A 16,377-nucleotide genomic window follows, 5' to 3' on the forward strand; every position below is an offset into this window, starting at 1 on the left:
GCTGACGCTGGAAGCCGCCGAACGTACCCACGAGTACGAGCGTCTGGAGACGAGGGATCGCTTGGTGACGCAGGCGGAGGATGATGTCGCTGCACGGGAAGCCCGTGTCCTGGAGGAGGTCGGACGTCGGGTGGCGATGGCGCGCTTTGAAAGTGCAACTATCCCTAGGTGGTTTTGGTAATTCATAACAACATATAGCTCACTGAGCTAATGCTATTCCAAGATGACTATTTCAGGAAAGCTCAATGATTGGCATGGCATGGATGTGAAAGTGGAACCCTCAAAATGCTAAGGACAAAGGATTGGCTCAAGCTCAAAAGCTCAAGACTCTTCATTTTATATTTTAGTGATCCAAGATCACATTGAGTCTTTAGGAAAAGCCAATACTATCAAGGAGGGATGAGGTGTTGCTTAATGAGCCTCTTGCTTCATGTGCTTAATGATATGCTCCAAAACCCTCAACTACTTTCCCATATCCACATATGACCTAAACCCTAAGCCAAACTCGGTCATACCGATTCTTTCTATCCAGCGCCACCGAGTTTCACTTGTCATAAGCCACTGCCAAACCCTAGCAATTCGGTTCTACCGATAGGGATCTCGGTCTCACCGAGATGGGATTGCAAACTCTCTGTTTCCCTTTCGTAACTTTTCGGTCTCACCGAAAGAGCGAATCGGTCCCACCGAGATTGCAATGTAAACTCTTTGTTTCCCTTTTGTAACTTTTCGGTCTCACCGAAAGAGCAAATCAGTCCCACCGAGTTTACCTGACCAACTCTCTGGTTAGCTTATTACCAAACTCGGTCTCACCGAGTTTGTGTAATCGGTCTCACCGAGATTACGTTATGCCCAAACCCTAACCATATCGGTCCTACCGAGTTGCATGTCAGTCCCACCGAAAATCTCTAACGGTCACTAGGTTTACCTTTTCGGTCCGACCGAGTTTGTTGATCCGGTCCCACCAAGATTGGAAAACTGTGTGTAACGGTTGGATTTTGTGTGGAGGCTATATATACCCCTCCACCTCCTCTTCATTCGTGGAGAGAGCCATCAGAACACATACACAATTCCAACTCATATGTTCTGAGAGAAAACCACCTACTCATGTGTTGAGACCAAGATATTCCATTCCTACCATATGAATCTTGATCTCTAGCCTTCCCCAAGTTGCTTTCCACTCAAATCTTCTTTCCACAAAATCCAAATCCTATGAGAGAGAGTTGAGTGTTGGGGAGACTATCATTTGAAGCACAAGAGCAAGGAGTTCATTACCTACACACCATTTGTTACTTCTTGGAGAGTGGTGTCTCCTAGATTGGCTAGGTGTTACTTGGGAGCCTCCGACAAGATTGTGGAGTTGAACCAAGGAGTTTGTAAGGGCAAGGAGATCGCCTACTTCGTGAAGATCTACCGCTAGTGAGGCAAGTCCTTCGTGGGCGATGGCCATGGTGGGATAGACAAGGCTGCTTCTTCGTGGACCCTTCGTGGGTGGAGCCCTCTGTGGACTCGCGCAACCATTACCCTTCGTGGGTGGAGCCCTCCGTGGACTCGCGCAACCGTTACCCTTCGTGGGTTGAAGTCTCCATCAACGTGGATGTAGGATAGCACCACCTATCCGAACCACGGGAAAAACATCCGTGTCTCCAATTGCGTTTGAATTCTCCAAACCCTTCCCTTTACATTCTTGCAAGTTTCATGCTTTACTTTCCACTGCCAATATACTCTTTGCATGCTTGCTTGAATTGTGTGATGATTGCTTGACTTGTCCTACAATAGCTAAAATCTGCCAAGAACTAAAATTGGGAAAAGGTTAAGTTTTTATTTGGTCAAGTAGTCTAATCACCCCCCCTCTAGACATACTTCCGATCCTACAAGTGGTATCAGAGCTTTGGTCTCCATTTGCTTTGATCTCCATAGCTTTTGGTGGTCATAGCCTTGGTTTCACAACCTAGGAGAGTATGGCGTCTAGCGAGGGAAATTATCACCGTAGAGGTCCTTACTTTGATGGTACTAATTTTGCTAGTTGGAAGCATAAAATGAAAATGCATATTCTTGGACATAACCCCGCCGTTTGGGCTATTGTGTGTGTTGGTTTGCAAGGTGACTTCTTTGATGGGAAAGAACCAAACCGTGAAGCTACCGCGGATGAGTTGAAGATGTTGCAATACAATGCTCAAGCTTGTGATATTCTCTTCAACGGATTGTGCCCCGAAGAATTCAACAAAATCAGCCGTCTTGAGAATGCAAAGGAAATTTGGGACACTTTGATTGATATGCACGAAGGTACCGACTCCGTCAAGGAATCCAAGTTGGATGTGCTTCAAAGTCAACTTGACAAGTTCAAAATGAAGGATGGTGAAGGTGTTGCTGAAATGTACTCTAGGCTTGCTCTCATCACAAATGAGATTGCCGGCTTAGGAAGTGAAGAGATGACCGATAGATTCATCATCAAGAAGATTCTAAGAGCCTTGGATGGAAAATATGATACCGTGTGCACATTGATCCAAATGATGCCCAATTACAAAGATCTCAAGCCAACAGAGGTGATTGGAAGAATCGTTGCTCATGAGATGTCACTTAAGGATAAAGAGGAACTTCACAACAAATCAAGTGGTGCCTACAAAGCCTCATGTGAAGCCCCTACATCATCAAGTGAGAAACAAAACTTCAATGAAGAATTGAGCTTAATGGTGAAGAACTTCAACAAGTTCTACAAGAGTAGAAGCAAAGATAGAAGCTTCAAGTCAAGGTCCTACAATGACAAAAGATCTTCTAGTCGAGAGCGAAACTGCTACAGTTGTGGAAGACCCGGACACTATTCCAATGAGTGTACGACTCCCTACAAGAGAAGAGAAGATTCTCCAAAAAGAAGAAGCAAAAAATCACCACCAAGAGAGAGAAGGAGTAAAGATGATCGTTATGAACGAAGATACTCACGGAGAAGCAAGGATTCGGAAAGGAAGGAAAAATCATCAAGGAGCTACACAAAACGAAGACATCAAGCTCATGTTGGTGAATGGGTATCCGGCTCCGACTCCGACAGCCACTCCGAGAGAAGTTATCACTCCGACTCCGAAGATACTCAAGATGAAGGTGTTGCCGGTCTAGCACTTGTGTCAACCAACTCCTACGACATATTTGACTCACCAAATGAAGGAATTGGAAGATGCTTCATGGCCAAAGGTCCTAAGGTAACACACCCCGAGTATGTTGATTTCAATAGTGATGAAGATGACTTGTTAGGTGATGATTTGCTTGTTGACAACTCTAGTGATGAATACTATGATGAAACGTCAATTAATCATGCTAATCAAGATAAAACGAATGACAATGATAAGGAGAAGATTGAGGCTCTAACTAAAGAACTAAACACTCTTAAGTTAGCTCATGAAACTATCTTCGAAGATCATCAAGAACTTTTAAGAGCTCATGAGAAATTACGCCTTGAAAAGCTCAATCTTGAGCAAGAGCATGAGTTCTTAAAAGCAATCAATGATGATCTCTGCAAGAAAAGTTCTTCTTACATTGCCAAGCGTTTACTCTTATCCACTTACATGCCTCAAGTCAAGTCTAGTAACAAGAACAAGAAAGATTCTTCCTCTAGAAGTAACAATGATCATGCTAAATCCAATATTGTTGCTTCTAGTAGTTCTCTTGATTCCACTAATGATTCTCTTAGCCAAGTTACACTTGAGCAAGAAAATAGCTTATTGAAGGGAATTATAGAGAAAGGAGTGTACAAAAGCCTTGCCGGGAGTAAGCAATTTGAGGAAATTGTGGGCAAGCAAGGAATGCACCGGAAGAATCAAGGTGTTGGTTTTGAACGAAAGTTCAATGCCAATGGAGTTGAGTGGGAAGAAGATCAATACCCCAAGACAAAGTTTGTTCCTCAACAAGAGAAGTATGATACTTCTTTCAAGGGGACACAAGCTCAAGATGATCTTCCACCACAAGACTACAAGCAAAAAGGCAAGGACAAACTTCAAGAGGAAATTGATGCATTTGAAGAAGCTCCTAAGACCTTAGTCAAGTGGATTCCCAAGACTACTTCAAGTTCCACTTCATCAAGTATGACTACAACTCCAAGGATTCCCATCAAGATGGTGTGGATCCAAAATAAGAAGAACTAGAGAGTTCTTGAGGGTGACTCCGCCAACATACTTCACTCTTATCATTTTGGCAAGAACAAGTGCAATCAACTTCCACATCTTGCACTAGTTCAAGGAGTCACAAACCCTCTTGTTGGTAAGACAAGGGACAAGGTAACCTAAAAGTTTTCATGGACATCATCTTGTGTGTGCATCACTCTATGTCTATGGATATCCTTGTTTGTTCCTTGTGGGACTAACCCATGTAGGTATTGAAAGTGCAATTCACTCAAATGGATAGCTCCAAGTGATCTACATCAACATTGAGCATCCACATCTTCAACATCTACATGAAGTCATCATCGACAAAACCCGAGGTTAGTTCATCCCTCTAAGGGGGGATATCACATCTAGGGGGAGCTTTACTCTAAGACTTGAGCTAAAGCAACTCTAAAGACGTGAACACAACAATGCTTTATGTAAAAGTGGTAACCCCACTTGAGCTTAAACGATGAGTATGACCTATGATCAAGTGTTCTCACTTGACTCCTAAGTCAATATACTCATATATAGATGACCTTGTCATCGCAAATTGCTTGATAGATGCTAGAATTGGTTGTGCATGCCTTGTCACATATTTCATTTGCCATCTTATTGTGTGAGCATGCTGGTTGCATATTTTACTCATTCGAGGACATCCACTTGTTGTTTTGATTGTTTGGTTTTATTTCCTTTTGCCAAGTGGATGGACAAGAATGCCTAAGAACCTCCTCTAGCTATCTATGCTTTTCTCGTCTCAAACTCTATTCATGCTACATCACAAAATTTGATCAAGTCAGATTCGAACCACTCTGTGTGAGGAGCGCTCGGAGTCCCCGATTCGTCATAGACTTAAACTTCCAAAACCTCTTTATGATTCTCGGTCTGACCGATACCCTACTTTCGGTCCTACCGAGATCATTAAGTTGATCTAGGTTTTCGATCTCGGTGCAACCGATTTGAACCATTCGGTCACACCGAGTTGCAACAACTGTATACAGTTTTGCATCTCGGTGCCACCGAGTTGTTCCACTCGGTCACACCGACAGGGTCGGGCTATATATAGTCACGGGCAAAAATTTGGAAATTTCTCCGAACCCCTTCGCCCGCGCGATAGCCTGCTCTGCCAACTTGGTCTCCGGATCGTCTCCTCGCCGCCAGCCGCCTCCAGTCGCTGGTCTCCGTCGCCGTCAACGGAAATTCAACCCCGCCGTTGCCGCCGTAGCGAGTCTCCGCCGAACTAGGGTATGGACTCAATCTTTGTGCTATTCCCCAATCCGATTCTTAGCACATTGTGATCATCATGATTCTTGCCATGTTTGTTAAACTTCTATCCAGTCAATGAACTCGTAGATTAGGTTTGATTCGAAAATTCTAGGTTTAGGTTTCCGCCGAAACCATCTCGGACCCACCGAGTTGAAAAACTCGGTCCCACCGATTTGGCTTATGCCATTGCACAAGTGAGACTCGGTCTGACCGAGAATTACTTATCGGTGTGACCGATTTTGGAACTCTGTGAAACCCTAGCAGTCTCGGTGCCACCGAACTGTGACTCAGTCTGACCGAGTTCACTAGTTTAGGTGCCAAAACTGCTTCGGTATCACCGAGTTTAGAAATCAGTAGATCCGAGATGATTTCAGTGGGAAACTAAAACTAAGATTTTGAATCATTCTTTTGCAAAAATCTCTGCATTTTGTGATGCTCATCCACTCTACCTCATCTATAAACTATTCACAGGGTCAGCAGTCAGCTTGTTCATCATGTCAGATCAGAGTGACAGCCAGAATGTGTCAGAACAGCCAGTGCAGATGAGTGAGGGCACTGGTCCCTCAAGTTCTTCAGATGAAGGCAGCAGGAGCACCCCTAGCAATCTGCCAAAAGCTGCCACAAGACAAAGGAAGAAGAGAACCTCAGAATCAGAGGATGAGGACTATGTGGCAGAAGAGGAAGCAACTTCAAAGAGAGTAGTGCTCACGAAGGAACATGGCTCAACTCAAGGCACAAAGCCGGGATTGAAAATCAAAAGGCCAGCAGGTAGGCAGCCTATGCCAAAGGCCAGAGCCTCAACTCAGATTCCTGAAAAGCCTGCTCCCATAGAGCCAGTTGTTGCTGAAGGGAAAAAGAGGAAAGAAAGGGTCAAGAAGACCGTAGCCAGAGTGCTTGGAAAGGCTTCCATCATGGAATATGAGGATGAAGAAGAAGATGTTGCTGCACCAGCACCTAAGGCACCCAAGCAGATGGGTGATGCCATAAGAGCTGGGGCAACTGCTTCCAAGGCCAAGCCAGCTCCAAAGCCAAAGCCAAAGAGGAATACAAGAAGCATCCCAGCTGCTGAGAAGAACAAGGCCCTAGTGCCTGACACTGCAGAAGATGATGAAGAGCAAGTTCTTAGAAAGCTCAAGCCCAAGATCCCAGACCACAATGATGCTCATCCTGTGGCTGAGGACATGAAGCTTAGGAGAGATTCAGGGCTCAAGAAGTGGAGAGAAGCAGATCCGTATGCTTCAAGGAGAAGGGCTGCTATCGATTACAGGTTTTACACTAAGGAACAGCAGGACTTTTATGAGACAGTACTGCTAGACAAGAAGCCAATTGTATGTGATATGAGATGGGTTGATTGGCAATACATCAAGGAGAATGAAGAGCACTATCCTGGAGTGCAGGACAGCTTCAAGGCATGTGGAGTAGAGGACTTTGTTGGGCAGAAGCTCACAAAGTGGAATGAGGAGCTTATCATGCAGTTCTACTCCACAGCACATTTCTATCCAGATGGCAGAATTGTATGGATGTCTGAGGGTACGAGGTACCAATCTACAGTTGCTGAATGGGCTCAGCTGATCAATGCCCCAGAAGAGCAGGATGATGACTTGGATATCTATGCCAAGAAGAAGATGGACCACAACTCAATGTCAAATATGTACAAGGAAATTCCAAATGAAGCACTTGACACTTTCAAGTTTGGCTCAGTACACTATCTTCTGTCAGGATTGCCAACCATCAATTGGATACTGAGGCACACCTTGTTGCCCAAGTCAGGTGATCACAAGATGATCAGAGGCCATGCAATCAATTTGCTTCATGTATTTGATGTGCCTCAGAAGTTCAAAGTCATGAGCCTCATCGTAGAAACAATCAAGAGGACTGCAGCAGACCAGAAGAGGAGTTGTGGATATGCCCCTCAGATTCAGGAGCTCATCAACTCCAAGATGGGCACGGGCATATACTTATTGGACAAGGAACACCTGCCCATCCGTCCAGATTTTGAAGATAATCAAGTGGTCATGACTGAGAATGATCCATCATCTGCCCAAGCACAAGCCAAGAAGGAGAAGGTGAGGAAGGAGAAAGCTGCCAAGATGCCTACTCAAGAGGAGGCATCTGAATATTTCCTGAAAACCAAACAAGAGCATCTTGGTTACTTGATTGCATCCACCCTGCGGATTGAGTAAGGACGAGCCACCCTAACTCAGAACCAGGCAAGCTTAGAGAGGATCATGGAACAAAAGTTCTATGACTTGGATGTCAAAGTGACAGAGATTCAGACTGCAATGGAGCAGCTCCAGGATGACATGCAGGAGAGGAGAGGCAAGACTACAACTGATGCCTTTGCCAGAGTGCCACGAGGTCCGGGGTCGTCTGCAGTGCCAGTTGCTGACCCCAGAGCCACCACGTCTGCACCAGCTACAGCCTCAGTTCCACCAGCTCCAGCGTCCACTTCAGCCTCGAGTCCGACCACGTCTACAGAAGGCTTCGTCCTTGGAGTGCTCCGGACTCCACCACCACCTGAAGATCAAGCCTGAGTGTCGACTTAGCACTATGCATTTTCTAGGAACTTTTTGGTAACTTGTTGCCAAAGGGGGAGAAAATGTATAGATCATAGGCTTCGAGAGGGAGTGTTGCTTTTATTCTCTCTTGTTTTATTTGGTGGTTTTTCGAACTTTGTTTGCTTTTGAGTGCTTGAGATACTATGTCATTGCTCGTGAGACATTGATGATCATGTGTTTGATCATAAGCTACACTTAATGCTTGCTTAATATTTTTATCCTATCTATCTTATGTGATCATTCACTATTCTTGGTGATGAGTGCATGTATTTCATTCTTATCATTTTAAGCGCTCCACCAAGATGTATGTGACATGGAAGAGTGACCCATGACTCTAACTCTTTGTGCATTTGCAGTCCAAAGCAAATTTTAAATATGCACAAATTTAGGGGGAGCTCTTACTTATCACATACTTCTCAAAGCGACGATATATTTCATGCTTATTATCATTTGTCGAAGCTTTGATATATATGTTGTCATCAATTACCAAAAAGGGGGAGATTGAAAGTGCAACTATCCCTAGGTGGTTTTGGTAATTCATAACAACATATAGCTCATTGAGCTAATGCTATTCCAAGATGACTATTTCAGGAAAGCTCAATGATTGGCATGGCATGGATGTGAAAGTGGAACCCTCAAAATGCTAAGGACAAAGGATTGGCTCAAGCTCAAAAGCTCAACACTCTTCATTTTATATTTTAGTGATCCAAGATCACATTGAGTCTTTAGGAAAAGCCAATACTATCAAGGAGGGATGAGGTGTTGCTTAATGAGCCTCTTGCTTCATGTGCTTAATGATATGCTCCAAAACCCTCAACTACTTTCCCATATCCACATATGACCTAAACCCTAAGCCAAACTCGGTCATACCGATTCTTTCTATCCGGCGCCACCGAGTTTCACTTGTCATAAGCCACTGCCAAACCCTAGCAATTCGGTTCTACCGATAGGGATCTCGGTCTCACCGAGATGGGATTGCAAACTCTTTGTTTCCCTTTCGTAACTTTTCGGTCTCACCGAAAGAGCGAATCGGTCCCACCGAGATTGCAATGTAAACTCTTTGTTTCCCTGTTGTAACTTTTCGGTCTCACCGAAAGAGCAAATCGGTCCCACCGAGTTTACCTGACCAACTCTCTGGTTAGCTTATTACCAAACTCGGTCTCACCGAGTTTGTGTAATCGGTCTCACCGAGATTACGTTATGCCCAAACCCTAACCATATCGGTCCTACCGAGTTGCATGTCAGTCCCACCGAAAATCTCTAACGGTCACTAGGTTTACCTTTTCTGTCCGACCGAGTTTGTTGATTCGGTCCCACCGAGATTGGAAAACTGTGTGTAACGGTTGGATTTTGTGTGGAGGCTATATATACCCGTCCACCTCCTCTTCATTCGTGGAGAGAGCCATCAGAACACATACACAATTCCAACTCATATGTTCTGAGAGGGAACCACCTACTCATGTGTTGAGACCAAGATATTCCATTCCTACCATATGAATCTTGATCTCTAGCCTTCCCCAAGTTGCTTTCCACTCAAATCTTCTTTCCACAAAATCCAAATCCTATGAGAGAGAGTTGAATGTTGGGGAGACTATCATTTGAAGCACAAGAGCAAGGAATTCATTACCTACACACCATTTGTTACTTCTTGGAGAGTGGTGTCTCCTAGATTGGCTAGGTGTTACTTGGGAGCCTCCGACAAGATTGTGGAGTTGAACCAAGGAGTTTGTAAGGGCAAGGAGATCGCCTACTTCATGAAGATCTACCGCTAGTGAGGCAAGTCCTTCGTGGGCGATGGCCATGGTGGGATAGACAAGGTTGCTTCTTCGTGGACCCTTCGTGGGTGGAGCCCTCCATGGACTCGCGCAACCATTACCCTTCGTGGGTGGAGCCCTCCGTGGACTCGCGCAACCGTTACCCTTCGTGGGTTGAAGTCTCCATCAACGTGGATGTAGGATAGCACCACCTATCCGAACCATGGGAAAAACATCCGTGTCTCCAATTGCGTTTGAATTCTCCAAACCCTTCCCTTTACATTCTTGCAAGTTGCATGCTTTACTTTCCGCTGCCAATATACTCTTTGCATGCTTGCTTGAATTGTGTGATGATTGCTTGACTTGTCCTACAATAGCTAAAATCTGCCAAGAACTAAAATTGGGAAAAGGTTAAGTTTTTATTTGGTCAAGTAGTCTAATCACCCCCCCTCTAGACATACTTTCGATCCTACACGCTTGAACCTCGAGCACGAGTTCGAGGAGAGGCTGGGGTTGATCCGGGCCGAGGCTGAAGGTAGGATTGCTGCCTTGAGGGCCAAGCTGGAGGAAGCGACACGATGGGCCGATGCTTTTCGGGCCGCCCTTGAGGTAGCGCAAGGGGAGTCAACCACCTCCCAGGCCGAGGTGCTCCTTCTTCGCCAGCGGGTGGAGGAGGCTGAGGTCGTCGCACGCCAGAATGCGGACGAGATACGTCAGCGGCGGATCCTGGAGCATGAGCACGGCCCCATGCTCACCACGCTCTGGGAGAGAGCCAACACAGTCTTGGGCAACATCTGCGAGGCGGCTGTTGGCGAGCCGCACGCAGTCAACTACGCCGGCAACCTTCAGTTCTTCACCGACGTGGTGACACGGCTGGAGGCGCGGTCGGTCAGGGCTGACAGGTTGGTGGAAGAGAGGAGCCGCGCCCTGCTCGGGCGCGTCTTTTCTCGCGTCTTCAGCCATCTCCGGAACATGGATCCCCACTTCGATTTTGACGCCGCCATCGCCCCAGTCCCCCAGGCCGTCTGAGACGACCTGGCGCACTAGGTGGAAGACAATGTGGATGCTCTTGTCAGGGCCTTCGCTTCAGACAACGACGGCGTGATCATGGCTACCGACGAGGGCGGTGTGGTGAACGGCCTTGCCGCCGCTGGTGGCGACGCAGACAGCGATGGCGAGTCCAGCGATGCCAGCAACGGTTCGGGTGGTGCTCCTGAGAACGCATTGGGGGATTTATCCGACTGATTGTGCATCGTTCCTGCTTCCTTACCCTGCATGAATAGAACTCAGGTTTTGGCCTGATGGCTGTGAGAGCATTTTGGAGGGGGAGCCCCTCATGTAAAACTTGTGTTCATCGTATTAGTAGACGTTACATTGCCCATGCGCCCGCGCCAAGTGGTTGGCTTAAGCGACGCGCTGGTCGGCTAATTTACCTTTGTCCCGTGCGGGCCCTGAGGTAGCCTGTGGGAGGTTGTGGTGTCCCGAGTGTTCCCTGGTCGAATTCGTAGGATCTGCAGTAAAAAAACCTCCTGAGAGGACGCGGCGGCGGCAGTCTGGGCTGCGCGCAAGCTGGGCCTGACCTGGCTCGCGAGGGGCTCACGAGGGAAGGCAGCTGAGGCGAAGTGGTAATCAAAATGCAAGAAATTGCTCGAACGAGACTAAGCACCCCTTCCCCGAACACACGCAAATCTCAAATTCGAATCCAACTTGAATCCAGCGGGGGAAAGTGACAACCAAAGGGAAAAGCAATGAAAGCAGACAAAAGGCCGCGTCCGGAACCTAATCTAGTCTTGGACGTCTTCTCACCAGCGCGGAGCTAAGTGTTGCCACTGGGCGTGGGAGGGAGCCCCCGGGCCTGAGGCCGGCACCCCTGAGACTCCGGGGCGTGTACAGCCCCACTCATTATTACGTGAGAGTGTCACGGGGCGGCGAGCTTCACAGGCACTGGGCCTTCTTCACAGGTACCGGCCTTGCTTCATATCGCCAGACGAGGGCCCCACCTTGCGCCACACTCTAGTGCCATCAACGACGATCGGAAACCAGGATGCCGCCGATGGGGTAGAGCGGTCGCCAGCGGTTCCCCCGACGACCACGGGTCCTCCGCCAGGGGCAGGCCCTGAGGCACCTCCCCAGCAGAGGGCCTACCTCCTGAGAACACCTTGCTCCGAATGTCGCGGTGGTGATGTTGGATCTCGGCCCCTCTCCCGCAGCCCCCTGCGCCCTCCTCCTGAGGGGTAGGAGACTGTGGGAGCGGGGCAGCTGCTCGCTGTGGCGACCTTCACCTCCTGCGATCCATGATTAGCGTATGCCTGCTCCTGAGGAATTAGCGGTACCCGATAATCGTTGCCTCCAACATGGCTAGTGGGACCGTCCCGGGGCTCCTGGAAGGGCTCAGCTTCTGGCGCCTCGTCCCCCCAGCTTGGGCTGAGGAGCGAGCCTTGTTCGCCCTCGTGAGGGTGTCCTTGGTCCATCATGAGGGGCACGTATTCTTCTGGCGCCGTCATCCCGAAGGCCACGCCGTAGTGCTCCGCGTGCCACGCAGTCCTGCTTGACGCGCCCACCGTGGGGTGGTAGCGCAGCTGTCCACTGGGGCCGCGGGTCGCGTCGAGTTCTTCTTCCTCGCGGACCGGGAGCGGGGGCAGCGCCGCCGCCGGTCCGGTGCCAACAGCTTCGCCGGCGTTGGGGTAGCCTTGGAGCCCGCGGGCGCGCGTGGAGCCCCCGCGCGGGCTGCCCTGGGCTTGAGATGGGAGCTGGGTGCAGAAGGGGTGAGCCCCCGAGGCAGCGAAGCCCAGGAGCTCTGCCACCCGCTCCAGCAGCACGTCGCGGCCGCCCTCTAGCAACCTGCACTACAGCAGCTCTCGGGCCACCGTGAGCGCGGCCCTCGAGTTCGCCTGCTCCCGGCGGGTGTACGGTGTCGTGGTCGCGGCGTGATTGGAGGCCCTTGCTGCCGACCGCGCCTGCCGTGGTGTGAGAGCTGTCGAAGCCTGCCCGCGTCGCCCGCGGCCCGAAGCGCCCTGCGGACCGCGAGCTGCCTGGGGCACGGGGTCGCCCGAGGCGAGCGGCTCTGCGCGGGCGGGCCACGCCGCCCATGGATCTGGGTTGCCCGCCTGGTCGCCGGACATGGTGATGACGACGCGATGGGACACGAAGCGGTAGAAGGTGGATTCCGGCGCACCCCTACCTGGCGCGCCAAATGTCGGATTTCGGGTTCCGGTAGACCCTTGAGGTTCGAACACTGGGGTGTGCGCGGATATTTTGCCTTCTACCTACCTGCACCCCTCCGCCTCGCTAAGATCTAAGCCATGGAAAGAACAGCACAAGAGACACAGGGTTTATACTGGTTCGGGCCACCGTTGTGGTGTAATACCCTACTCCAGTGTGTGGTGTGGTGGATTGCCTCTTGGGCTGATGATGATGAGCCATACAAGGAAGAACAGCCTCACGAGGGTCTGTTCTTGGCTGGGGCGATGAACTGCTGGGAGGAGTTCAATCACCCTTCTCTCTCCCTCTCTTCTCGATTCTCTCTCTGATTTTGATCCGATCTCCGATCGCCCCTCTACCCTGTGGGTGGCTAGTCCTATTTATAGGCAAAGGCCCTGGGCCTCTTCCCAAATATTGAGCGGGAAGGGCGCCAATAATTGGCCATTTTGAAGGGGAACATCTGGTACACTTATCCTGACTAAAGTTGGTCCTCGCCTGCCAAAGGCTCTGGTGGTGACGCTGGCTTGGACTCCACAATGACTTCCTCCCTGCCGTTGGACTGGTCTTGGTCTCGTTGCACCGAAACGGGTGCCTTTGCTTGATGCTCTCGCCTGCGCTTGCTCCCTTTGCACCAAAGAGGAAAGGAGGACACTGCGCGGTTGGCGCCCACCTGGCACCCTTGGTCGTCATGGCTTGCGTCACGGGCACCTCGTGAGGTACCCCGCCTTGATCTCTCCGCCTCCTCGCGAGCCAGCCTGATGAGGCCGTGCCTGAGGAAGCTCCGTGTCGTCCGCCCCGCGAGGCTTGGCCCCTCGCGAGGGTCTTGGGTCTGTGTTGATGAAGGCGGGCTGTGCTGGGCCCCCTTTGAGCCACGCCGCAGGCCGCAGGCAGGCAAGTCTGGGGACCCCCGTTCCCAGAATGCCGACACTCTTATTCTTGTTCCTCATGGGTGTTCAACCTTAACTTTGAAATCGGCTCATTCCCTTATCATCAAAACAAGAGTGTCGAACGAACTGTCAAGAGATCGGAGCAGTTTCTTAACAACTTCATGGTTAGTGATGTCTTTGGCGCCGAGACCTTGCAGCTCGTTGGCGATGGCATTTAGACAATCGAATGTTTGCTGCCAGCTTTCATTTCCAATGCGCTTGAACCTATTGAACTTTGCTCGAAGGGTATCAATGCGAGCTTCTTTCTTAGTTGAAACACCTTCATATATTTTCTCGAGAATGACCCACAATTCCTCCGGACGATAGCGAAGAAATTAAGCACGAGAGAGATGGCCACCAATTTCATCTTTGGCCTGAGCGTCCAGTTGAATGAGTCTTTTCTCTCGATCGTTTGGAACTTGGGGCACTTCAAGCGTGACTCCATTCTGCACCACATTCCACATATCATCACTAATTGCTCGGAGACGGATCATCATCTTCTCCTTCCCATCGAATATGGGAATCTTGAGATGCGACTTGTAGCTCACTAAAGACATACTTAAACTCCCGAGGTTGTTAGATCAAAATGAGCAGAGTCAAGGAGTACCTTGTTCTGATACCAATTGTAGGAACGAAGTAGTCTACCAGAGGGGGGTGAATGGGAGTTTTAAAATTTCTTCGGAAATCCCAAAACTCTCGGAACCCAGCATCAGAGTGAATAAAAAAAACTACAACGAGCTATAACTAAGTACCAACTGGAAACTAAGACATGCATCGAGACAAATCACATGAAGGAAAACATATCGAATGTAAACATGGGTAGTAGAGGTAACCAGTGATGCTCGATGGCGACAGGGTATTTGTTCGACCAGTTCGTCCTTCTACACAAGGACTATGTCTGGTTGGAGGGGTGAATTAACACAGAAGATAAACTCTCTTCACCCTATTCTCCTTGACAATTGGTTCGTCAACCAATGCCGATCACTTGTGGTAGATACTTGAGGTGATCTCCGAACCTTTACAAACTTCTTCTTCGAGAATCACAATCACTCTTGATCTCTGAAGAAATTGACACCTAACCGTCTAGAGAGCTTGCAGCTCTCAAGAGTAATAGGTGGAGCGTACTAGACTTAGATTCGAGTGATGTTGAACCACTATATAATTCTTCGGCTCTAGGGGTTTTCTCTCGGTGGATTTTAAACTCAAATCGCTCAGAGAGGGGGGTGCTCAACAATCTTCTCAGAATCAAACGGAGCAGCCACCGGACAAAGCCGGCGCGGGTGGCTATTTATAGCCGCAGCCTTCCCTGGTCGGAAATGATCATTTTGGACAGGCGGTCCAGCCAATGGCCAACCGACCAGTTCACACGGTCGAATTTTGGAGAAACAATAACATTACTTGAAGATCAAGTAATGCTAACTCCTTGGCCTGAGACAAATCTCTCGCAGGGAAGAAGATCATAGTCTCATGCTGGCAAGTATTTGCTCGGAGCACAAAGAGATTTCTCTCACAACTATCATAGGATTTGGGTTTAACATCAGAGAATTAAAGTTTCGAACACTGTATCCCTCTTAATAGTACGGTGGTCTTATGACACAACAAAGAGAAGAAGAACAATGAAATAAATGCTACATCTTCACTTCGTTTTCAATCTCCTCGGACACAGTCATCTTCTTCGAACATGCATCGAACCAATTGCTTCACTTCAGCAAATTTTTAGGGGTCACTCTTGTTATCATAATCTTCGGTGATAACCTACACTGCAACACAGGCAGATTACCTTCATTGTTTACATCAAACTCCTCGTGATCTTGGGGACCTGTTACTCTGTGTGCACTAGCAAACATATAAGTCTCATACTGTTTATGTCAACAAAACTCCAAAACATAAGGGGCCTATCATTGCACCAACAAGTACATACATAAGCGCTCATATATACGTGCATACACTCACCCCTATAAATGCATACACGCACACCCTACCCCTATGAGCACTTTCGAGAGACTCGGCCGGCATATCATCTTGAGATTTTACGAAGTCACCGTAAGCATCTCGTAGTCAACGGGAACGTCTCCTTCCCACCGAACGTGTATCGCCGGAAATACTAAAATAAATTCAGAATAAATGCGAGCATCTGGACTTTTTTTGAATTGAGGGGCACATCTCGATTCCATTTAATTGATATGAAAGGAAACCGCACAAATGAGCATCAGGACTTAACCCTGATGGACCAAGGATACCACTGTTCACCTAACTATTCAACTACAGGTTGGTTCGCTTCGCACTTTCGAGTTCACGAGTGAGCAGCGTCACAATGAAGGTTCGTTTGTGTCTCACGTGACGAAAACTCAACTTCCCCTTGCGGCGTGTGCCCAAACCGCCAAACCACGGGAAAACCCTGCACGACCAAAGCGGCGTGTCTGGCTAGCTGTGCGCACAACGCGACCGCACGTACACTGCAGAGAAACGCCCCTTCGCCTTACAAGCCAAACCACAACGGACGGGGCTTGCCTGCTCCCGTCTCGTGCTCCCATCTGTACTCCTC

This window comes from Triticum urartu, chromosome 2A (assembly GCF_056163025.1).
Source record: "Triticum urartu cultivar PI428250 chromosome 2A, HENAU_Tu73, whole genome shotgun sequence".
In the NCBI taxonomy this organism is placed as follows: domain Eukaryota; kingdom Viridiplantae; phylum Streptophyta; class Magnoliopsida; order Poales; family Poaceae; genus Triticum; species Triticum urartu.